The sequence below is a fragment of the Trachurus trachurus genome (genome assembly GCF_905171665.1).
Source record: "Trachurus trachurus genome assembly, chromosome: 16".
NCBI classification, from domain to species: Eukaryota; Metazoa; Chordata; class Actinopteri; order Carangiformes; family Carangidae; genus Trachurus; species Trachurus trachurus.
In genome coordinates this window covers 23,387,304-23,411,740 of record NC_139902.1, presented here as the reverse complement: position 1 = coordinate 23,411,740, position 24,437 = coordinate 23,387,304, and the positions used below count along the sequence as shown (strand labels likewise).

The 24,437-nt window shown below is 39.9% G+C and overlaps 1 protein-coding gene across 1 annotated transcript in view; it reads left to right on the top strand.

Annotated features, from left to right (window-relative positions):
• The window catches only part of mbpb (myelin basic protein b), a 63,885-nt gene that overhangs the window by 17,105 nt on the left and 22,343 nt on the right, over positions 1–24,437 (top strand). Inside the window, exon 3 of the transcript XR_014596061.1 lies at positions 8,436–8,532. The gene's annotated coding sequence lies outside the window, so the exon portion shown is untranslated. The remainder of the gene's footprint in view (positions 1–8,435; positions 8,533–24,437) is intronic.

Here is a 24,437-nt window from a genome sequence, read left to right as displayed (position 1 = left end):
GCCGTGATTATCAGGATGCTGGCGAGGTTCAGCCCTCTGACATTAATAACTGACCATCCATACACCTGCAAGTCATTATTTCACTGCAGTAACATTTTGTTCCCTAAAAAGACCAGACAGAACGTACAGTTTGTTTTTTGTTTTTTTATGTTTCAGTGCACTTAAATTGTGTATTGCTGTGGAGTCTAATGAATTAAAGCCTCAGATAGGGAGATGTTATGCTGGTTGATGCGTTGTGTTTTCTGCAGTCAGAGGATTTTCTTCAGTCGGTGGGCAGAACAAAATGAATTATCCCACTTGACAGTGTCAGGATGAATCGGTGAGTTTACACTCCAAAGTTGAAAAGACATGATGGCAAATTAAGTGCAATTTTCCTCTTTTGTATTCATAAACAAAGTTATGTCAAGTACCTCACAATAGGCTTTTTTAATTGGCAAGGAAACAAGGTGGCTCAGAGTGAGTACTTGACCAAGAATGTCTCCCTCTAAGAGCGCTGTAATTAAATAGAGTAAATGTATTTGAGAGATTTTTTTGGACTCATCTTTCTGCAGAAATGAGAGGGCCTCGACACTGCTCTTGGACGCAGATTACGGGGGAGGATCAGGCTCAAACCGGGACAGTAATGCAATTTTATGACATCACGTAATTAACCCCAGCCTTGTTTAAGTCCTGTCTGTGACAGCTTTTCGAAATCAAAGCGGATATAATGAGTTTGGACCATTGCGGCTGAGGCTGCAATCAGATCATTTGCAATCATTTGTGGAGGATGCAAACTTGTTGTGAGTAAAGCTAACTCCAGACTGTGAGCAATGAGGAAAAAAAGTGCCAGTGTCTGAGGCAGTGGGCAGCAGCATCAATCTGCAGTTTGCCTTTGTGGTCTGGCGCCCGTTTCGGGGCAGAGTGTAATGTTGGCGTGCTGGGGAGGAAGAGAACCCTAACCAGCAGGGAGGCTGATGGCTCAGCCCACAGATGATTTGTTTCCTTTGCCTGCAAAGCACACTCTGGAGAGAGGAGAGCAGGAGCCAGAGAAGTGGATTAATTAGTCAAGTGTGAAGCTGACAGGCGAAGTGTTAGAGCAGCATGTCGCACAAAATCTGCTCTGTGTATTCAGCTTTTTTAACTACAACATATATATAATACCTCTCTGTATCTATACTTGTTTTTCCTATTTCTTTCTTCTCGGTTATCATGACATCAAAGTCAATTTTAAGGTCATGAAGAAAACAGCTAGTTGTCATAGTGACAGTCAAGCAAGAACAGAGTGTGACAGAGCTGGGCGGGTTGTGTTTAGATGCTGTTGTCTGAGTCGTGATCCCTCACCCAATTTCATATCATTTAAGGAAGGCTGCAATGTACCTCTACCTCTCTGGCAAAATGTCTCGTCTTTCAGCTGCTGCAAAGCCTCACACTGCTGATATTTTAGAGCCTTAAATCCCACGAGGAATCACTGGATAATAACATTCTGTAGGGCCCTGCTCCTCAATTCTTGTACAAACGGAGGCACAAAGCTCGCTCAGACATTTATAATGTGTCTGTGTATGAAGGGATTTAAATTCAGGACTAAAGAATGGGAAGTACAACAACAGGATAATTAGGTAATACTAGACCTGGTCCTCTTCTTTATTACCTGCTCCCCTGAATGGTGGGTAGTCAGCACTGAAGTAGGTACTGTAGTGTGGTTTGCTCATATCGCACCAATTGTACTTGCTGTGAGTTACAAATTCTTCAACGAATGAAACAAAATTTGTCACTGCGTAATTCTATTTTGCATTTTCTTATGAGCTTACCCTCTTGGTTGACAATAAACGCTAGGAAATAAAAATATAGATCATAATTCATCCACTGTTTTAAACATCTATTTTTGCAGGTTTAGTCAGCCAGACACACTATTGATTGTGTTACTTCCTGCCCAGCCCTTGTGAAAGGATTTTTGTGTGTGGGCCTATGTCAGACATTAACACTGAACATCAGGATGTGGTTTCGAGGTCATAGTATACTGTATATATATTTCATCTAGACCATTTTCTGCTGCTCCTCAGCAGTCAGAGATGGATCTGTCACAGCTAAGACAGAAAGCAGTTTCTCCACTGACAATAACAAAAGGACCAGAATGCAGTGCAGCCAGAGACATACAGCATTTTGACTCAATGGCTCATTGCAGCTGTCATGTTCCTCAACTTGACTCTAAAAACTATTTGAAAAAAGTGTCTTGCTACATGATAGCTGTTGCTCTAACTATATTCAGTAGTCTGTAGCACAATGGGGTCAAAAACTCCCATTCAAGTCAAAGATACAGTTTAGATACATATATACACAAATTAGATTATAATTTAGATTAACTAGCAAATAATATGTATATATTCAGAGCTATTCACTCATGAATGAATGAGTTCATGAGTGATATAATCTATGTTGGCCATCCATTGTTTTCTTTTATTTGTTCCAACTCTCGGTTTAGTTTCAAAAATACATTAATGTTAACAAAAACATATTTTTTTAGTGTTCTTTTGGGTAAGAGCTAACTAATGTGCTTGACAAATATAATAGTAACACTAAATACACATGTCGCTGTGTATTGCCTGGCAACACTCATTTAAATTAAACAAATACAAATGTACCACCGTGTGTTACTCTCAAAACAAGCTACAGTAGGTGACAAAGCGCGTTTGGATTTGACATCTTTTTTCTTTTAATGTTTGTACTGTACAGCTCAAAAGCCACCATGTTAAAGAGATTAGGTGAGCTGTGAAATTTCACAATACGATTTTAATTATTATTTTGTCAATTCTTCTGTGTATGATTATGACACATCTTCAGCACTGAAACTTTCTGTAATGAAGACTCAAGTCTCCAGATGAGGGAGCTTGAGGCCTGCTCGAGGCTCAGCTTGTGGCCCAGCAGTGCTACTGTTGTACCCAATTAAAGCCATCTGTGTATTGTGACCAACCCAGCAGGCTTGTTCCCGTCTCTCCTGTTCATCTGTGTGAGATATGTCCACACAGAGACTCACATCTGAATCATAACTACACTCGCAACATCCCATCCCATACTGTATCTGCACTGATGTGATTCAGCTTATTCTCTGCGTGTCCTGCAAGTTTTGTCTTTTTAAAGGAGCTGTCACATATACTGCATCATAAGATGTCGACCAAATCCACTGAGTATCAGAATTGTCCCTGCTCTGTGACCTTGTATTTTGCAGACTACAAGCTTCAGAAATACTTAAACCAAAAGATCCACAAAATTTCTGAATGTTATCTTTCTGCCCCATGAGAGTTTGGCCCTTATTAGATAAATTGAATCTTCTCCCAGCTCTAAATAATAGATGAATGTTGGAGATATTTGATTGTCCTCTTGACATTTGATGAACATTATTATAGTATGAACGCAGCCCTTTGAGGGCAGAGCTACAGAGACTTCTCTTGGTTTAGTGCTGTTTTATACCTCAGTGTAAAGGTGAGATGAAATGTGCGTGGCCCATCTGTCTTCCATGTGTCAAGTGTGGACAGGATGAAACACTGAAGGGCACAGCTATCACCAAACAACAGATAAGAGGAGGAACGTAGATTCCTTTTGAAAGTACCAAATCAGTCAAGGCCTGAACGTTGTTGAAATCACTGCACTCTCCTTCCTCCTGTCTCTACTCGAATGCAAAGAGTACTTCAGCACATTGAAGCCTATATACCATGTTGAATGGTGACCACACACAGCTGAAGTGGAGCTGAAGTGGCAACCATCTTGGCAAAGTGTGCTATAGCCTCGGCATGACACACCCAACAAACAAGCAACAAACAGACTCACACACGTTGGCCACAATATTGCTTAAGCGATATCATTTTGAAACAGCCCAGACAATAAAGGTCCTTGTAAGTGACTTCTTGCTGAGCCCTATAATCTTCTTAGTTATGTGCCTACACTTGTCAAGCTGTCCACTCATTTGCAGTTCATGTTCAGTGATGAATGCTTACTAATTTTGGAAAAAGAGGATTTCTTGATTCCTCACAGAGGTACAGTACACAGAGCTGACTCCTCATCTCTAGCTGAATGACAGCGGGTATGAGTAATGGGCTGTAGCAAGCAGCTAATTAAATCAACATTATATCCATGAGTTGGATGAAAATTCTGCCTGTGGCTGAATTTTTAATGTTAATATTATTTTGGTTTATTTTGAAACAAATTTTGTTGAAGGTATCAGGTATGGAGGACATGCTCTTTATATTTTATCTGGTTAACCTTAGCGTTATAAGAAACTGTGGAAGATTGGACTTTTCTACTCCTCTAAATGTTTGGCTGCTTAGCTTGCATGCCCATATTTTTAAAAAGTACATTTTCACTGTTAATGTTGCAGGAGAAGAGGTTTTTAAGGGATTAATGTGGAAAAGCTATCGCAGGTCATTCAGGCCAGTTACTGGAATGTAAATCTCTCTGAAACCAAGAGCACCACCGAGCTGGTAATGTAAGCCATAACTCTGATAACAGCCAGGGTCAAGTTGCGACTCAGGGACTGGGAAAATTGCTGTTAGAGTTGTCACAAAATGCCTGACAGTAGGGCACGTTTTTTTTTTTCTTTTTCTTTTTTGGAAACCTTCAATCATAGTCCACCGCCGAGATAACAGAAATACAGAGGGGAATAGGGAAAGTGATTACGGGGCATGCATGAGTGGGAATCTGTGTAAGGCCAGCTGCACCATCTGCCGCTGTTTTCTCCATTAGTCATGGAGGAATTTGTGACATTGGACAACATGTGTCGGCTCATCAAATTCAGTTTTGTGTTTGTTGGGAGAGAAATATCTTAAAATGTTGAATTGTTATATTCTTATATGTTTAGATCCAACTTTAATCAAATACTAATAGGAGCACTCCTCATTCCCTAGTCCTTGAAAAAGAGCTTGGTTGCTACTAGGGGTAATAATAAGCCATAGTGGGTACATTGCTAACAAATGCAACGATATTCACGAATACTGCCACAAAATCCATTTAGAAGCTACACCATCCTCATGACTTTTGCAGAGCATCACTCTTATTGCAGTCGAGAAATCCAAACCTTGATAGACCTGCTGTACCCTCTACATTTTGCTAAGGTGGTGATTGAATGTGGACACATGGAAAAGGTCACTCGTCCTTATCGTTAAGTTGTAGGAACATGGGTGAAACATGGAGGTTGTAAGTGGTGCTAATAATATGTCGTCAGGCTCTCAGGAATACATGATTAATTGACATGTGTGATCCTATTAAGTGGCTTTCCTGATCTCCTTTACATGCCCCAGGGTCCCTGTCTCCAGCAGAGCACCAACCTCTCTAGAAGCTCTGCTCAACAAGAGCTCTATTTTGTAAGCCAGCAGTGACGAGCAGGTGTGAAGTCATGCTGACAGCTGCTGCCCATGGACGCCATCGAGTTGCAGCTCTGATTCACTTGCAAAAAGTGCTTGCATTTTTTGTTCCTTTTCTTCCCATTGTCTCCTGAAGTCCAGAGATACAGTGGGAAAAAAATCAAATAGTAGAATAATTTTGGTTGCAGGAAAGATGTATGATATCCAGCCCATGGACACTAATTGTTATTTCATAGTTTTGTTCACTAAGTTTCCAAAATGCTGTTGTCATTTTAACTGTGTCAAAATGAAATGCCAGTTGAATCAGCTCAGCATCCAGAGCTATGAGTTCAGTTCCATTCAACCCCTGAAATGTGGATTTGCTGTTAGTATTCAAAAGTTTCCTAAACTTACAAAAAGTTTGAGACTGAAAAGAGAGATAAGACAGCAGTGTGGGTGTGTGGACAAAATCCAACAATAGTTTATTGCTGAGTGCTTTAACGATGGAAAAAATACTGCAGGAATAAGATTATGGTGATGATGATGATGTAAGTTTTATCAGTGCATATTCTTTATCTCGCTAGAATTTTCTGTCTACAATAACACTGATGGAGGGGCTTTAGATAATCATTTTCTGTTGTTGTAGTTCAAATTGAGATATTAAAGTTTTTATTCATGCAAAATGAACATGCATGATGGAAGGATAATTAATAACACCCAGTGAAAAAACTCCCTTACAATTACTTCCATATGAATGTAACCTTAAATTCAATTCATGACTGAATAAGACATGTGATTGCAAAGTGATCAACGGTTATAAGCGACCCCCCTGCGAAGGTCATCAGATTCTGATTCAGATGCTGCTAAATCCTGATCGGTGTGGGTTTAGTTCAGCTCCACCCTCTTTAAACCAGAGAAGACAACAAAAAGAAAAAAGAAAATCTGAAATGCTGTGTTCATTAACAAGATACGGCTTGTCATGTTACATTACCTTATGAGCAAGATACCAATAATTTATCTCACTGACTGTGAAACTGAACTAAATGATTTGTTCTGTCTCATAGTGCAGCACATGCAGCACTTCATTACAATCAGCCAATTGAAGTGCTGTTGCATTCAATACCATTCAGTACTACAAACAAGTTACAACATAAATGCAATCAAGGCAATTATGAGGCTAATCATTATCGCCAATCACAGATATACAGTATTGATTATTAAACTCTTTGAAGTGGAAGGTGGATACGTGACCAGAGCCTGATGGGACATGTTGGGACCTAATTGGATTTTTATTTAGTTCATATAATTCAATCTGAATCAAGTACTGAACATTCTCTTTCATACCCAAGCAATAACATAAGTGGAAGGACACATTTCCAATGTAGCCTACTTATTGACGTCAACATGATTTATATTAGGAAGTGCTTGTGTTAGATTTGCACTTCTCTGCATGCTCATGTAATGATGAGCCATGTGCCCGGCGTGTCTCGCTGCCTGTGTTGATTCCCCATGTTGGCACACCCACTCGGATGTGAAAACAGGGGATATTGGCGTTCGCTGTCACCAGAGAGAAGGAGGGAATCTGTAAGAGGATTTCGCAAAACTTGAGGATTAGGAATTGCATATACAGTTCAGTTCACACTGAGCCAATAATTAGAATATTACAGAATCTGATTTTACTTGTGATAAGTGGCAGCCAGAGACTCACAGGTATCAGTACAGGTGGATACAATCATTAGCTCACATAATATTGCAGTTAAAAAGACAACCTGAATCAGAACAGATCTGTGAAAAATCTTGATAGTACAGCTATGTTTTTACTAATTATGTCATTTAATTCCTATGTTTTCAAGCTGTTAGTGCGGGTGAGATACTATCACATTGCTGTCAAAACCTTACAAGGCAAACATAACGCAACAAACATCTCTGATCTGCATCTTGACGCTGACAGTTTTTAATTAGTTCTGTTTCGTTTTCTTGCACCGTGTGTCAAACTCCCAGGTTCCCATCTTCATCTGCAGCTGGCTTCAGAGACAGCAGCTCAATAAACTGTTTCACTGCACTGGCAAAGATCCATGACTGAGAAATGACTGATGATTATTGATGATTATTGGTGCTTAATAATACTGTATATGTTTTTTGACTACCATGGGATTTTAAACAGATGTGATCACAATGCAGAACATTTTAATGAAATCCCAGTGTTCGGATTTGATGAGTCCCTGAAGGGGAGGTGCACCACCACCTGACACAGGGAACTCAGTCCCAGCTGTCATATAGTTTCTGTTTTAACTGCACATTTCTTCAAGGGGACTTGTCAGCTCAAAGACTAAGATTAAAGATAGCAATGTTAAGTTGGGCCTGTGATTGTAGACTGTTGGCAAATTAACTTTTCACCTACTACGTCTCTCTCTCTCTCTGTTTTTTTTTTTTTTTTGATTATGTCTTGCCTCATTCTGACACAGGGCTTTCCCATGATGAGGCAAATGAAAAACACCAATTTCTGATGTGTGCCTCTCTCCATCCTACCTTTGTTTTGTTTTGTTTTTATTATATGCCATATACGGCTTCATCTTAGAAACACAGTAACAGTTAAATAGATTGTTTTATGTGTTTCATCATCAGTGCTCATAGAAGTGTGGACAGAGAGAAGGAGGTTAGGGAGCCAGCAGAGGAGGAAAAGCAGGAGAAGGACAAGGAGAAAAAAACACTATTTAGCCTTACCTGTGCCGGAGGGGAACCGAAACAGCCTAACGATCATCATGCACTTGTGCAAATGCAACCATGTGAAATTTTAACTAGCACACTTGAAATAAATGGTTGCATATGGAGCTGCCCTCTTTAAAATCCTGATGAAACGTACAGCTTAGACAGGGGATCAGAAATGGGAAAATCTCAGATTGCATGTTCTTTTGATTGTTAAATGAACAGGTCTTAGAAATAATTGTGCTGCTATTACAAAGCCCAAAAGCACAAATGGGTGATAGTACAATCTGTGTGGGACGCGCTCTCTCTCTCTCTCTCTCTCTCATGTTATCTTTCTCTATGTTGGTCTCTGTCTGTGCATTGTTGCCATGGTACCTCTGTGCCTCACCTCTTTAATCTGTTTTTGTGCTCCTATTAAAGGCTTCGTCACCTGAACCCGAAGCAGAGCAAACAGCAGCAGCAGCAGCAGCAGAAGCAGCAGAAGAAGAACCTGAACAAGCACAAGATGAAGTCTTTGGTAAGATGTCAAACATGTCTTTAATTTCAAGCACATTTGAATATGTTACACATGTTTTTGTTGTTGTGCTATTTAATCCAACAGAGCAAATCAAAGAATGTTTTCCACCTCTGAAAATCAACATTACCAATAGCAGACGTGTCCAATTCTGCTGAAATTCTGGATTGGAAATCTATACACCGATTGGATATCATTCAATAAAGAAGTTTATAGTTTCATATCCAGATAAATGGGAAGCTCTCAGTGAATTTTCCTACTCTACTGACTGACCACATTTACAATGCTGTTCAGCCAAATGCCATGTGATTTATTGTCCCCACTGGCTGTTGCTCTTAAAAAATGAATCGGCACAGTTTCTATTACTGAGTGTTTACAGCCTGCAGTGTTGAAAACACAAGCACATTTGAAACAGATCAAACCACCTCGAGGAGATCCCAATTCGGTCTCAGTTCAGTTCACTCAGACCGCCTCTTGACATGCCCTTCAAATCCATGTTGATTAACCTCTGCATTGTGAAAACAAAGAGCCCCATGTCCGCTTCCACCTCTTGTCGTTGTATTTCAGTGCTGTCAGACACATCACACACTATTGAACTGAGAGGGTACAAAAACACATCTAAACTGAACCATGGCTGCTAGTAAGACACAGCATCAAGCGTGAGCATGGAGAATTGGAGAGAGTCAAAAGGATTTGGTAGTTGGTGTCAGCAGATACACAAGTATAAGTATATAGGTATATAAAAAAACAAATAAATAGGTGAAAAATGGAGGAGAACTGACTAATTAGCCAAAGAGAAACATCTTTAATTACTTCTAATGCTTAATGTGACTGACAGTTCCTCAGTTGACAGGATGCTGCTGTGTATGTGTGTCCACTTGGTAACAAATGTGGGCTTCTACAGAACAGCATGGGTGCACAGAGAATATAAATATAAAATCATAACTTGTTTTTCCGGAAAAAAATGTTGGCATTTTCTCAGGCAGTCAGTAGTCATAAGACAAAAGTGGAAAAGCACTGAAATGTGCTACCCGAGATGACAGCCTTAAATCCGCATGGACACAGTAGCTCCTTTAACACCACTATCTTGACTCAGTATCTGTTTTATTGCAACAATGAATGGTTTCGGCTTTACAATGCTAGGCTCAGATGGTTTTATTCCTGCATTGTGACATTTGTTTGCGGTCAGCAGTGTGGCTAATCAAAAGTTAGCGCTACAGTGATGAATGAAACCTAGGTTTGTGGAAGCCAGCTGTTCCTCATAACAAGGAAATCTCAGAGGTCAGGGGAACAGGCACCCCATTACACACAGGTTTGCTCTTAGATACGTTTTCCCTCAGTCACATTCATTGTGACGTGTTGTGGTGTTGAAAGACGGGGTTAAAAGTTATTTTGTAATACTGCAGCTCAGCAGATGAGGGCAGAGTCTGATGCACAACAGACAGCATCTGTAGGTCGGCTCTTAGCTGACTGCTGTCGACATTCTTTCACAAAATGGGATGATTATCCCCACGGCTGGAGGAAAACTGCAGTCGCTTGTACAAATTTGCTGATTTCTTCTGTTTTTTTTAATGAGGCAACATGCAGCTCAGATTTAATTACGACCGACAACTAAATAGACTGGTCTTTTTACTACTTTAACTTAAGCACACTGCATGCATACAGTAATAGCTGTGTAAAAGCAGCAGGTAGGTTAAATTACACGTTTACAAGACCTTACCCTTGAAATCAGCATCCTTGATGTCTATTTTTTTCCCCATGTCAATAAATTCATTAGTGTCTCTGCTACTTCTGTTAGCTCTTGTCAACTTTGATGATGGAGGCTGAGTGAAGATGCTGCCTCGGGAGCTTCCTAGGATGAAGACATTCTTTTTTCTCCTTGCATACAATATGTTCTGTGGCCAAACGCCCTGAGCCAAACATCATTTGCAGACTTATACTGTGTTGGCTCCTCATAGCTGCCTGTTTGGAGGCATACCGGGAAAAAGTAATCACAGCAAGTAATGAGGAAAGTTAGAAGTTTGTTAGATTGGAAGTTGGTTGTTCATTTTTCAAGAGAATAAAACCATCTAGATGTTCACCGCATTTGTCAAAGAGGCCAAATGTTCAAGAGAAGGCAGATGGAAGACAAGTGCAGCTTGTTTTCTTGCCTCTGTGTCAGTCTCAATTGTTTTCAGGGTGAGCTGAGGTGAAATGCAAGAGAGGGGAATGATCTGGCCATGTGAACTGACTACAGTCGCACATGAGATAATAGTTTAATTGTATTAGCTTCTTGAGCTTGCCGTTTCTTAAAGGGATGGAACAGCATGAGAACAGTTTTATTAAGATTATCTCTTCTTACTCAGTATTATTTTCCAACATTATCTTAATGTCTTTTTACAGCCATTTTGAGGGGTAAAACATCTTTCTTCTAGATCTCTCTATAGGCAGATACAATGTCCTCACTGAAACCCTGATACTGTGCATTTTCTCTCTGACCTTTTGTTACCACCATCCATCATCACTGACACCAGCTGTTACCATCATGATTTTCAAACCTGTAAGGGATAAGAGTTGAAAATTAGCACTAGCTATGAACTCAAAAAGTAAAACTAAAAATGTCAATGCCGCTGTTTTACATTAGTCTGCAACTCAAGTTTTTGTCTTAACAAATAACTCTTCATTTTTGTTGGCAATAATGTCACTGGCAAATTTACTCAGCTGTAGCTAATCAGCTAATTAGCACTAATTGCATAAGCTGCTTAGCTACAAAAAGGAACTTGGCTGTGTAGTTCTGCTTTTCACGTGAGGATAACACAGAAGAGAGATCGTTTGATGGAAAGATAATGTGCTTTTAAAAGACAGAAAAGAGAGCATCAATACTGTTGTGTAGTGTACTAGCCTAGTTAGTGACTGGCCGCCACAGGCAGATCTTGAGCGTGAGGATGATAATAATACTTTTAGCTTTTAAGCCTGTCGTAATATTGTTTCCATTGCTTATTACCAAAAAGCATGCTTATTCAAGAGCTCAAGGTTTCACAGTAAAGCATATATTGCTAGTCCTGTCAATATGCTATGCTAATGTTTGTATTTCCAGTAGCTAAAGTAGTGAACTTGACTCACCAGCAGTTTACGCTTTTTTAATCATAAGCCAACGCTTATTATGAACCTTTGAACAACATAATTGCACATAATTAAGCAAACAATTCCATGTTTGACACTAAAGTCTTCTTAAATGCTACAAAATTTGTAAAGTTCATGGGTAATACAAGCTTCATCTTTTTTTTTAGGGTTATTATCCTGTAGAAATAACATGTTGCTGATTATATTACTTACAAACCCAGATTAGTACAGGCCTAGAATATAGACTAAATAATGGGACAATGGAGTGAGTAAGATAGTGTGAGAGAGTAAATAATTATAATATGAAATAGGTATTGGTCAGATTGCAATGTTTATATTTTTGTTGTTTTTCAGTTGTAACTAGCTACACTATTATTAGTATTATTAACAATGGAATTGCCATTATTACTGCGTTGGTTCAGGTCTTCTAACAGTCAGAGCAGTAGTGGTTGATTACACAACAAATCCAAAATCATTCCAAGTGCATTACAGGGTGATTGGCACTAACCAAATGATTTTCAAAGACAAGTCAATATTGACGTAATATTTGCAGAACCAATTCATCAGCGTAACTGTGTGTGTGCATGCATGTATGCATGATTGGATTTGTGTGTCCATACTGATGCTGTCATGGCGGTGTGCTTGAGCATGTAATCATGACTCCTTGTGCCGAGGGAGATTTGCAGCACCAGAGAGCCAGCACTCTCTCTCTCGCTGTTCCCACAGATTCTTTATTATGAGCAGTTAAGTTATCTCGCAGAGGCTCCGTCACATTGATCTGTTAGCCACTCGATACTCTCCCTCTCCTGCAGCTAATTAATGTCCCTCTTGCTGAACACTTGTCATTGATCAGCATGGAGCAGACTTAGAGGATCCACCAGCGACACAAGTGATATTTCAAAGCAGCCACCCACACAACACACGGCTCCATCACTTTGGTGACAACGTAGTATCCATAGACATGAATGATCTCACATACAGTACTGTAGCTTACTAAACAAGGTAACCAGGGTTATTTATTGCTTCAGTTCTGTTCAGTTTCTGGCTCGATTTTTACATCACCTATGGTGATTCCCTGTTATTTTCTTTCACTAGACTTTTGGTTAACCTCAGTTTCCTCACACAGTTGCATCTCATCATGCATGTTTAAGGAGCGAAGTAAGCTGCAGCCTAAGACGTGATCTGAGTGCAGTGTTCATAATCCAGTCTCAGACGTTTGCTTCAAAGTGAACATTATTGAGCTATAGTTACAACATTAAGCAATGAAACGATCTTGGTATTTAGACTCATCAATGTGGTAAATGAGGACATGTGAGTAAGTGTTCCAAAGAGCAATTTGTCATAATAAAGGTGTGGTAGAGAAATCAGTCCAAGTGAAAGGGATCAGTGTGTTCTGTCTGATAGTTACTGATCAAAAAGTTGCTTCAAAATATATCTCTGAATTCACGGATTCCAGTTTGATGTTTAATGTTTGACTGGTTCTTTGCTCGGTCAGCCCAGCTCTCAAATAGTGTGTAAAAATCCCATTTTCTTTCCAGTTTCCAGACATTTAAAGCCTTCCTCTCACCTGTCCACCAAGGCTGAACTAATTTAGCACCATTAGGTTGATTCAGGGTTTGAGCAAAAGAAAATAAAAGGAATTTCCATCAAATAGACTGAGTGTGAGTGGTTTATGACGGGCAGGTTAGCAGTGCTTTATTGGAGCCTGTTTTGGTGTGGTTGTCATCAGCAGGCGTCATGATTCATCCCGGCCTGTCCAGTGTCTGGGGATGTCTCCATGCAGCACTTCCTGTTTGCAGTCCTTTTCCACTGAAGGGCAAACACCAGCATCAGCTGTGCGGCTGTTAAAAGCCCATTATGGCTCCATTACCTGGATGACTCTTCCACAGGCCCCCTCTCGGCAAAAACAGGCCCCCTCTATCTGTCCGTCGGCCTTTTCCGTCCTGACTCTGTCTGGGTCACTGTTTCTTCTTCATCACAGGGTGAACTGAGGAGAAATTAACAGCAGTTGTGGATAGAAACTCAAGAGAGTCAGAAAAAAGTGGGAGGGACTTGGTGGGATGGTTGTCTGACCAGACAGCTAAGGGCAAGGTAGCTGAAAAGGGCAGATGGTTTTCTGTGTATGATCCTATTACTGTAAAACTGGGGATAAAAGTCAACGGAATAGACTGTTCTTTTACAAAGTGCCCTGTCAGCAGTTCTGTATTTTTCCAACTCGATAGACTCTGTCAATCAGTGTAGAGATAAAAAATAATAATAATAATCAAGATTTGAGTGTAAAAAAACAAAGATCACAACTGTTTTTGGGAGACAGATGTGATAAACAATCATCTTCCAAAAAAACTAAATAGTTGTTAGCTACTTTTTTTTAATTAAAATTTGTATTGATGTTTTTTTTCTCAAGAAAACAATGATTGCCTCAAGTAGGGCTCAGAGTAAGTGTGGCATATAATCCTTACAAAGCAGCTATTTGAGGGCCACTTTTGCTCAAAATCTGTTTGATAACCCATACCACTAGTAAAGACTGCATGAAATGGTGCTGTTACTCTGGTTAAAAACTGTGAGCTAAACATTTCTGGCCAGGGTTAAACACTGGAACAGCTGATTTTATGGCCAGAATGGGATGTTGCATTCATATAATATATTTTCCATTTCACTTTATCTCTCCCCACAAATATCCCTCAACTATAAAATGCTACATTATCAGTACTACTGTATCTCTTAGTCTATGATACATTTCCGACGGGGAGGAATCTCAGTTGTTACTTTATGTACTATTTGCACTCTATCTCTATATCTAACAGATGTAATCCTGGCCAGCACAGAGTAGCAATAATCTTAATAAATCTTATTCCAGTAATGCAATCCACCAAATCAAACTGCACGAGTAAAGCATGTTATACATGATGAGACAAACTTAAACTGAAGTTACGGTTATAAAGGAGTAATTCACTTCTTCAGATAAGATTTTGGCAGCTTCTTTCATGCTACTTGTGCTGTGTCTGATGATTTTTACACTGTTTCCACAGAAAGCTTGAAAACTAAACATAGAAAGCTTCTGTGGTCTTTAGAAGAAGAAAAAAATGCAGTATAATTTTTTGCCAATAGCTATATCAGCCAAGGATATTTGTTGATTAATCAGCTTCCTCTGGCTCCAAATCATTGGCTTTTCAAAATCCACTGTTGGAGACCTCCAGTTACTGTACAACAATTGTATTCATGGGCAGAGCCTCCCCACCTTTTTGCTCTAAGGTTGTCAGGTGCATGCAAAGTGAAACCAAGGTAACAAGAGGATTTTGGTTCTTTCTCTGAAGCAATTGGCTTGAGGAGACGGTCCTCTCTCTGCCATTATTATTTTTTGTGCTGCAGTTCACTCATACAACCCACACCCATGGATGAACCAGTACAGGTTACCTAAACTCAATCTGTTCGTGTGCAAAAAAAACTTGGTTATATTGTAGAGAATAACGTTCTCAATATCTGAGGGCTGCAGCATATAGTAGTAGATAGTAGCAAGCAACAGAGAAATGTATTTCTAATTATTCCTGTGCATATTTTCTTTAATGCACAAATGCATCTAAGGATATGAGGCTTTGAAAACCAGTTAAATCCTCCCAGTATCTTTTATTAGGAAGACAGAGGAGAACAGGAGATTGTATTCAGCTGCTTTCAGTGAGAAAGAGACCACTCCTGAGTGAGCCCGGAGGGTATCTTCTTCAACTTCATATCACAGTGTCGGTGAAAAGAAACGACACGCTGTCTGTGAAGATCTAATTCTGCTCTCTGCTGAAGACTGTGTGATAAGGCTGCTGGGAAAGTTGATACAGTAATATTCTCTGGGTATAAGCAGCTCAGGGCCCCACCTAGGATTTAATGAATGAAGGACGAGATGCATGAGAATAGCTGAGCTGGGATTAGAAATAAAGAAAAATCAAGGATTTCACAACAAAATAAGGCTGAATAGGCTATATGTTTTTTGTTGTGGTGTTCATTATAGATGGGAACTACTTAATTCTTCTGCTTAACAAGCTGATGACCAGATGTGTTTTCAGTGCTTGCTTTGTCATTTTTTAGTGATGTAATTGTTGTAAAGCATGTTGCTAAGAAACAAATATATGGACATTTTAACACCCTGTGCACACCCCCCCATATACCTAAACCTCATCTCACTTTAATAGTCATTTTTTTCCCTTTCTCCGCCCGAGCATTTGAATTCCCTTTGTTCTCACCTCTAGTATCATGAAACGAGCCTGGTTATGAAAGCAATTTTGCAGGAAAATCTGCTATAGCTATACAATGTAGTGTATTCTCCATCTGATTGTTATTGAACTCTGTGAGAACCAATATACAGCCAAACTTAATGAGATTAAACTTGGCTATAAACCCCATACAAACCAAATCCACAGTGAGACGAGATGAAAACACAATCCTAGACAGTAATGCAACAACAAGAATCTGAAAAAGAAAATACACAAAGTCACAAAGACAGATATTCACTTTGAAGTTGTAATCCTTAACTATAAACTCTTCCAGCATTTTAATGTGGATATCCACAAGAAGATATAGTTACAGTAAGTGGTAAGAACCAAAAATGATCTGAATGTAGTTTTACTTTTCTCCCATTCCTCTTTCTGGAGATCCAGTAAAAACAAGTCAGTGAGCCAATGACCAGCTGACTGTCTTCTGTTTGATCAGATATAAAAATATAGCAGATTTCAGTGAAACGCTCAGAGGAAAGAAATCTCGCAGGTCTGGACAGTAGGTCGGCTTGTTTAAAAAGCAGTTTCAGGGCCTGTTAACATTTTGTCTTTGGACTGAGTGTGTTGATACTTACACTGTATTTATACAGAACCTAAACTTGCTTTATGATCAAATAGGCCTTGGACATCTCCTTTTATACAGTATGATGCAGTTATAGATTCCCTGTGGAGTTGCTGACCTTCGATGGTGCTGTTTTTCTTTTCAGAAGATTAGAAAAAGGATTAAGAGGAAATTCACAAGGCTGTAAACAATGTTGGATTTAGTGTATCTAAACTTCAGCTTTGTGATGTTTTATGATGAAAGAAATGCATTTGACGCATTTGTTGGAGTTCAAGGATACACACAATTCACTTGGCCAGTTACCTTGACTATAAACATAAGTTCGTTTATTTTGTGAGATTGCAAGACTTGTCGATTGCAGGGGTCAGCAGCTGTGTCTTGGTGACTAATGCAACAGAGGAAGGTGAAGGTGGTTCATCGGTTCCCAGCTCACACAAACAACCCGCCAGGAATCATAGACGTCACTGATCGAACGTTATTGTCTGCAGTGTGTGTGTGTGTGTGTGCGTTTGTGAAATCCACCCATCAGCTTCTCTCTTCCTCATCCACTACACTAATGCATGTATTGTTTCCTGTGAAAGCCAATTTGAATCTTGAACGGGAAAGGCGGGCTCCACCAGTAACAATGAGAAGTATTGTATAGAGAGACAATTACAGTACAGAATGCAAAGGATGGCTTTTGTTGGAAAAAATAAGAAATGCGTTCTCAGATTGTTTAAGACTTTGACGCAGAGAGATAATTATTACCCATATCCTGATAACCACTTGAAGACCAACCCCCTGCCACAGTTGCAAACAACAAATGGAATGCATTTTCTAAAATTAGATTAAAAAAAGAAAACGAGGCGTTGACATTTCAAAACAAAACAGCATAAAAAAAAAGCTATGGACATGACATGGAAAGAGAGCGTCATCCTGAAGACCAATTTTCCTTCTGGATTCATCCCCTCTCAAGGTCACACTTGAGTTTCTATCAAGGAAATTGAATGATATTGGTGTGAGACAGTTAACACTTATTTCATACACTACAGGCTTCCCTCTAATTGCATTTCGGACCTGCTGGCTACTCTTGAAATCTTAAGGGCGGAACCAGGCGTCCTCCGTTTGCAATGATTTGCGCCATGGCCTGGCTTAGTTCGTCAAAGTGCTCCTCTTGACTCGCCAGCCGCTCTGTTGGCTCATTACTAACTCTAAAGAGAAGCTTCTGAAAATACAGATCAACCCATAATGAAAACAGAATCAAAACATGCCCATTGGGAATTATATTTTCGGCTGTGAAGTCTTGTGAATGTTTAGTACCTGCTTTAGCGTGTGAGGATGACAGGCTGGATGATGGCATTAGTAATGTGTTATGTACACTGCAGGGTTTTCATTTATTGACATGTCCTTCATCTGGTCCACAGAGCGCTTTCTGCTTTTATCTGTATGTTTTCTTTTCCTTATTTAGCCGATTTCTTTTCTTTCTTTCTTTTTTTTTGCTGTAAACACTAAATGTAATCTTTTATTGAGTGGATAAACGAGCAGAACAAGCAAACTATTATGGATTTTTTCCCTCTTCGCACATTGCTTCCTCCATCACACACATACCTAGCAGCTCCCCAGGCTTGTTACAGCTAAATATCTTATCAGATTTTCCCATCATGACCTTCATAAGCCCAAAGCAGATATTCTTTGAAATAGTTTTATGTAACAGGCTTGCACCCCATATACACTCTAATTCATGTTTATCAGGCTGCAGCTTCTTGACAACAGGCAGCTGTTTGGGCAAGGCCGGCTTATTTGTAGAACAAATTGCCTTACAGTGCCTTACATAATGGATTAAAAACATGAGAATAAATACAACATTAAACATTAAAATATGAAATTAAAATGTGCAGTCAAAGGCAAAAAGACCATGAGAGTTTTAAATGTGTTTTTTAAGTAACTCAAACTTTCAAAGTTCTGAGTTGTATAATGACTGCTGTAAATGCCGCTTCTCATTTGTGCACATGCCACCTACAGGACAAGAAAGTCATTACAGCATTGGTGTGTTTTACGTATTAGGAATTGCCGTTTTTGGCTCGTCTGTGTTGGCTTCATTTTATAGCCCCAAACTCCAGTACATCTTTCAATAGAAATTCAGCACAGCTTGTGATTGACCATGAGCCAAGTGTTAACTTTCTTTACAGAGCTAACTATCATTGAACCTACATTAAACATTTTTTTTAGTTCCCGTTGGAGAAGCAGAAATAAGCTGTAAACAGAAAAGCAGCATGATATCACCCTTTAAAACTTGATATCATAAATGTGTTAACTTCATCTACACATCTCTAATCTGCTCTTTGGCAACTAAAAACGAGCCTATCCTTGATGTTCCTATTTAAATTATACATGATTCCTCCCCATCAATTCTGCAATGAATATTTTGATGCAGAAGACACAATTGAATATACCCCAGGCTCCACTCCAATCCAGGCTCTAATTCATCTCCAGTCTGCCTTTGATGCCTTCCTGTTGGCACTTTACACTCAGGTATTTGGCTTGACATCAGGCTGTCATTTAAGATTCATATTCAACAGCAACATTTTAAAAATTAATCAAAGGATGTAATGTTTTCAAAATGATAAAACTATGGTTCCCTTTTTAAACTGACTAATTATCTCTTTGTAGTCATCTAACAACATTGTCAAGTTGCAAAGGCAAAAAAAAAATCTGTCTGCAGGTGCTGCTGAAGATGGAATATATTTTTATTGTCTGTCTTGAGTAACAAGAGAAATTTATCATGGCAAAAGAATGAGTTAAAAGACACTGAAACACTGAAAAAGACGAGCCAAACTGCTGAGTCAGGTGAAAACTCTGTGGGTTTTTCACTTTTCACATTATAGTTATAATTCCATTGGGATATATTGATTAAAGCAGCTCTAAACAGCAGATGTGTAAATGACTTAAATAGGTCATTGCTTGCTGTATAATTGGCTGTATATTCTCTTTACATCCTTTCCCCCTGTGTTTGCCTTCTGCTAGTTCCTCATTGGTTGACCCCATTGGCTAATTTACCATTTTCCATGTGGGGCTTTGCTGGATCACATCCTGCATGTACTGTATTGTATCTGTAAGCACTTGCTGACTGAGCATTCAACACAGTATAGACAGATAATATGTATGAGTTTGGTCCTCTGCTGTACATTTGTCAGTGGTACATGTATATAAGTGCAGTGGCTCAGTCATTTGTCTCCGTGGCGGAGGCTGACGCTAGCTGGTACCGGCCCTGGCACTGCCAACATGAAGCACCTCCTCTCCTTCCCCCCTCAAAAGCTGTGATTGTTAAAGGGCAGCAACCATCACTGGACCAGTGTTCTTCGGTTTGACACCATTGTTCAGAGTCTCCCTCGCTGTCCCCTCTCACCTCACTTTCCTCTGATCTTTCAGTTTCTTTCAGTTTTTTTTTTTTCTCTGTCCGATGCATCAATTAACCTCAAGACCCACTCAAACATGCAAAAGCTGCACCGCGCACACAATTTCCCAGCGCAACTCTATTTATACAGGCATGTTCATTCCCTCGTGTCCGCTGTTTTTGCCTGGTTGATTTCATGTGGACTCACCATGTCTCTGTGCATTTGCCTCTGTGTGTTGATGTGCCATGTTGTAAGAGATTGGGCCTCAGTGTTGCCATGAGTTCAGTAGACCACGTCATCTGGCCTTGACCATCTGGCAGGACAATGTGTGTGTATGTGTGTGTTAGCAGCTGGGTTTGAGGCTACGAGAGTCCAAGGGGAGGGGATGATGGGTAACCAAGAGAGTACAAAAGTACTACCCTCGCTAGTGCATCCCATATGTCAAACAAGATGAAGTGGAGTCCTTTCTCGCAGAGGAACACAGAAAACTCAACTTTAAAGTGGAAGTGCAGCTGTGGATGAGCCAGTGTTTAGACATCCTATATTTTACCCTGAAACACCCAGAGTGTGTCTAGATTCAGATGAGATAGATTACAACTCACACCTGGCAGTAGATTCTCTCAAGTGCGTCTCGGCTGGCTGCTTTTGTTTTGCTGCTCATTTCCTACCAGCGGGATCGGGCTGACTGGCGCCCAGTGGAGAACAGTCCACACTTTATATCTGTCACATCGTCAAGGGTTCAAATTAAAAATTCTTGTCTGACTTGTTTGGCTTTGGGAAAAAAACTGAATTTTCATCTGGGTTTCAGAGTTGACCAAGAAGTCCGTCAGCACAGACAGGGACATACGCATGTTCATTCATATTTCATTGCACACATATGTGATTACATGTGGCTGTGACCACCGCCAAATGTCGCCAGAGCGCTTGAATATCAATTTGCCCGTTCATGCATCTTGGGCAGATATTAAAAAGTTTAATGTCACTTATAAAGAATACAGAACACAGATGTTGAAGAGGCATCTGCACATCTGTCTCTTCAAACCACCTGTGTAACTTTCTTTCTTCCAAAGTATGACTTCATTAGTAAACTGTCTGTGTCCACTGTGGATTGTAGTGCCATTGAATCTTCACTGAAATGAAACAGCGTTGGCTACATCTCTCACATCTCTGGTCATTTGTTTCTCTCAACTACAAACAGTGAAAGCATTAGGTAATTGGTCTAAATGGTGGATGATGACAAGAAAAAACATTATCTTGTCGATGTGTGTTACTTGGTGGATAGCTGTTAGACAGACCCAATCTCTCATACATTATACTGCATACATGTGTGCATTTGCATACCAGCCGTGACTCTCAGTTTCTCTTAAAGATACTGTTAACTCAGAAGGTCATTGACGGTGACTAGGTATAGCAGAATCCATTCAGCATTTAGCATTGGGTAAAACATTTTCTGTCTACTAGCCCTGGTTTTCAAAGTTACATATCCACAGGGCTGTCCTCTTTTCTTTTGACTACACAATAGAGTCATAATTTCAGAAATGGTTCAAAAAATGCTTTGTTATTTAATGGACAAAATATTTTTGCACCAAAATGGTTAGAAAACAACAGTAACCGTTATGAAATGATTTTCTGGGTTACCTCAGTGAAGCTATTGAACTAGTTCATTAGCTTTGTGCTGTGCTATTGAGCCTTCAAAATGTTGTCTCCAGCAGTCAACAACTGCCGCTGAAAACAAACCAGTTTACACTACAGCAAATCTCATCCCATCACAGTTGAAGTCTGTTTTCACAGAGAAATAATTGTGGAGTAGCTACACTCAAAGACAGTGTTTCCTTGAAGACATCCACAGCGGTGCACTTGTGACAGAAGTAGCAGTGTGTGGTGAAGTATAGAGAAACAGAGGTCAGCAAAGTTTAAATTCTGCCAACCTCCTCAAACCGAGTATTGCTGCATCAAGTCCAGGTGTTAGTCAGTCAGGTTGAGTTGGAGAAGGTTATAGTTGTTTGGCCTCGAGTTGAGCACTCCTGTAAAAACACTCTGGTGCCTTGAGATTAAAGAAAAATACATTTCATAGTCTCTAGATGAATGTGACAGTTAAAATGAAACACTAAACGTGACAAGTGTGAATAGGATTAAAACTCCCTCAATGCACCTGTTTATAAAGCTGTTGTCTTTGATGAGATTGGCCAAGATTCATATCAATGCCGGTGGGATCTCAAACTTCAATCTTTCCTCCACCAGCAAATAGAGCTGTCCCATATCAGTGCTTTATTGACATGGGGCAATGGAAAACTGTGGCATCTCATGCAGTGTGAAATCACTCCATAACTTCAACATCTCAGACACTAGCTAAGACTAGATGCATTTTATAAGATGTGTCTGGTGTATGGAAATTGCCGCTGGTGCATTTCTTGATTTTAGTGGTACATGTAGAAAGATTTGAAGGGTTTTGAGAATGTGTGCGCTTGATGCAGCAGAATGTGTAAGATTGTGTTGGGACTGAAAGCTGTCGTGAAGTGTCTTGTGCCAATGGCCGCAAGAAAGAAGAAGAAGAAGTGAAATGCTTCAGTCGAAGCCGCTGACACAAGTCACCAGCTGGCTCTTGACTTCAGGGGATGAGTCACATCCACTGCCATGTTGAACAGTGTGTTTGTACAGTTGTGTTTTGACCTCTCATGTCTCCAGTGGTGAGTCCCTGAGCACTCCACTGATGGCATCAAGTGATGTTGTGCTCCATTCTTCTTTTTGTTCTGGTCTACTGTCCTACACCCATTCATACCGGCTGCCAACTGCCAGAAAGTTGTAAGAAAATCTCTTGTGTTCAAAACAAATCAATAAAATAAATGAATGTATTACTGTCCATAAATTGATAGTTACTTTAATAATAATATATAATAATAATGTTTCGAGCAGGTTTCATTCTTGAAAATGTGCAAATGCACCATTTTTTTTAAATATTTATATGAGTGTAAATGAAATTTCTTTGAATTTAGGACTGGTCAAACAAACTGACAGTTTGAACAGATTTTTCACCATTTTATTTGAGATTTCAGGGATCAAAAAGTGATAAAATGATTAACAAATAATAAAAAGCATTAAACAGCATGATTTCATTATGATTTGGTTAGCCCACTGTCAGTGTATCGACTAACGGTAACAGAGTGAAGAATAGCCAGAAAATGTTTTTCTCTGTTAAAAAGCCAATATGTCTGTACTTGGCTTTTTCAAGTGACACATACACACACACACAGTTAGACCAATCTGTCATAACATTAAAACAGATGACTGCTTTTAATGTGACTGATTTATTTTTTATTTGACTGAGTCAAGCTGTGAAGCTGTGGAAAATAATGGAAACCACAAATTAAGATTAAACCAAATGACTAATGTTTCAGATTGAACTCTTTTTAGAAAAAAAGAAAAAAGAAAGGCCACACACCAATTAGCCCAACAATAATTGATGTGAAAAACCTTTTAAATGTTTGGTGCATTCCTGTCAAGAAAACAAGATTGAAAAAAAGCCAAATAGCTGCTGTTTGTCAGCAAACAAATTGATGTGAGGAGCTTGTGGTAGTGACGGGCCGGGGCATTCATTATGTTTGGTAGTGCCGCGAGGTTAGCCTCTAGGCTCACAGCTGTTGATAAATGCTGCAGCTCTGACTCTCCTGTGTGCTGCTGCAACATTTACAACAAACACAGATCAAACCAAGGGTGGCTAATGCTTGGTCTCTTGTATGTAGTTTGTGAAAGTCAAAGTGTTTGTGAGATGCCAGAAAAGATATTAAACTGTATCTTGTCTAGCATCACAGCAGTTCAGCTTTTTACCTTCCCCACTGAGCCACCCCTCAAAGTTAAGTTCAAAGGTCATGAACGTGGCCTGGGTTATATGGAGGGAGTGGTTCTGCTGTAGCTGTTATCTGGTCCAGAAAAATCTCTGGAGGACAATCGTCCTGAATACCAGATGGGGTTTCACAGACAGAGAGTGTCTTTTTCTCCGGCGCTTGTGGGTGCTTCAGATCCACCATGAATGCGGCGGCAGAAGGATTTTTTTGTCCCTGGGTGGGAGGTTTGCTCCGGGGCCACATAGCGATGGATGTTTTTTCAGAGGAATACTTCCCGTGCCTCGGTCCCACCACAGTCCTTGTTGTTGTCCCAGATGCTAGGCTATACATCCTCTTCACACCGAAGAAGAGGAGGAAAAATGAAGAGATTGAGGCCCACTCCCTGCATACTTCTTCCCTACTAGATGCTGATCTTTTTTCGTTTTAGGACGTCAAATTTCTCTGCTGAACAGAACTGACAGGCTGTTTTTTGATGTCTAAACCTAACTATTTAACCCGGACCGTACAGGACAGAGGTGACGATTGTAAATGTTCTAGGAGAGGCAGATCACATCAAATAGTCTATAATTTCACCATACTTATCAGGCCATCCTGGCGCTATAGTTGTCATAGGGACACCATGGAGTTGTCATGGTGAATTAAACATGATGAGCTAACAGGCTATTGTCTGGTCACCCTCAGACTGCAACAGCGTCGTGTCTACGCTATCAGGAGCTGAAACCGTTTTTTGAATGAGGTCAGTGTCTCTCGATGCTGATGAACGCAGGTT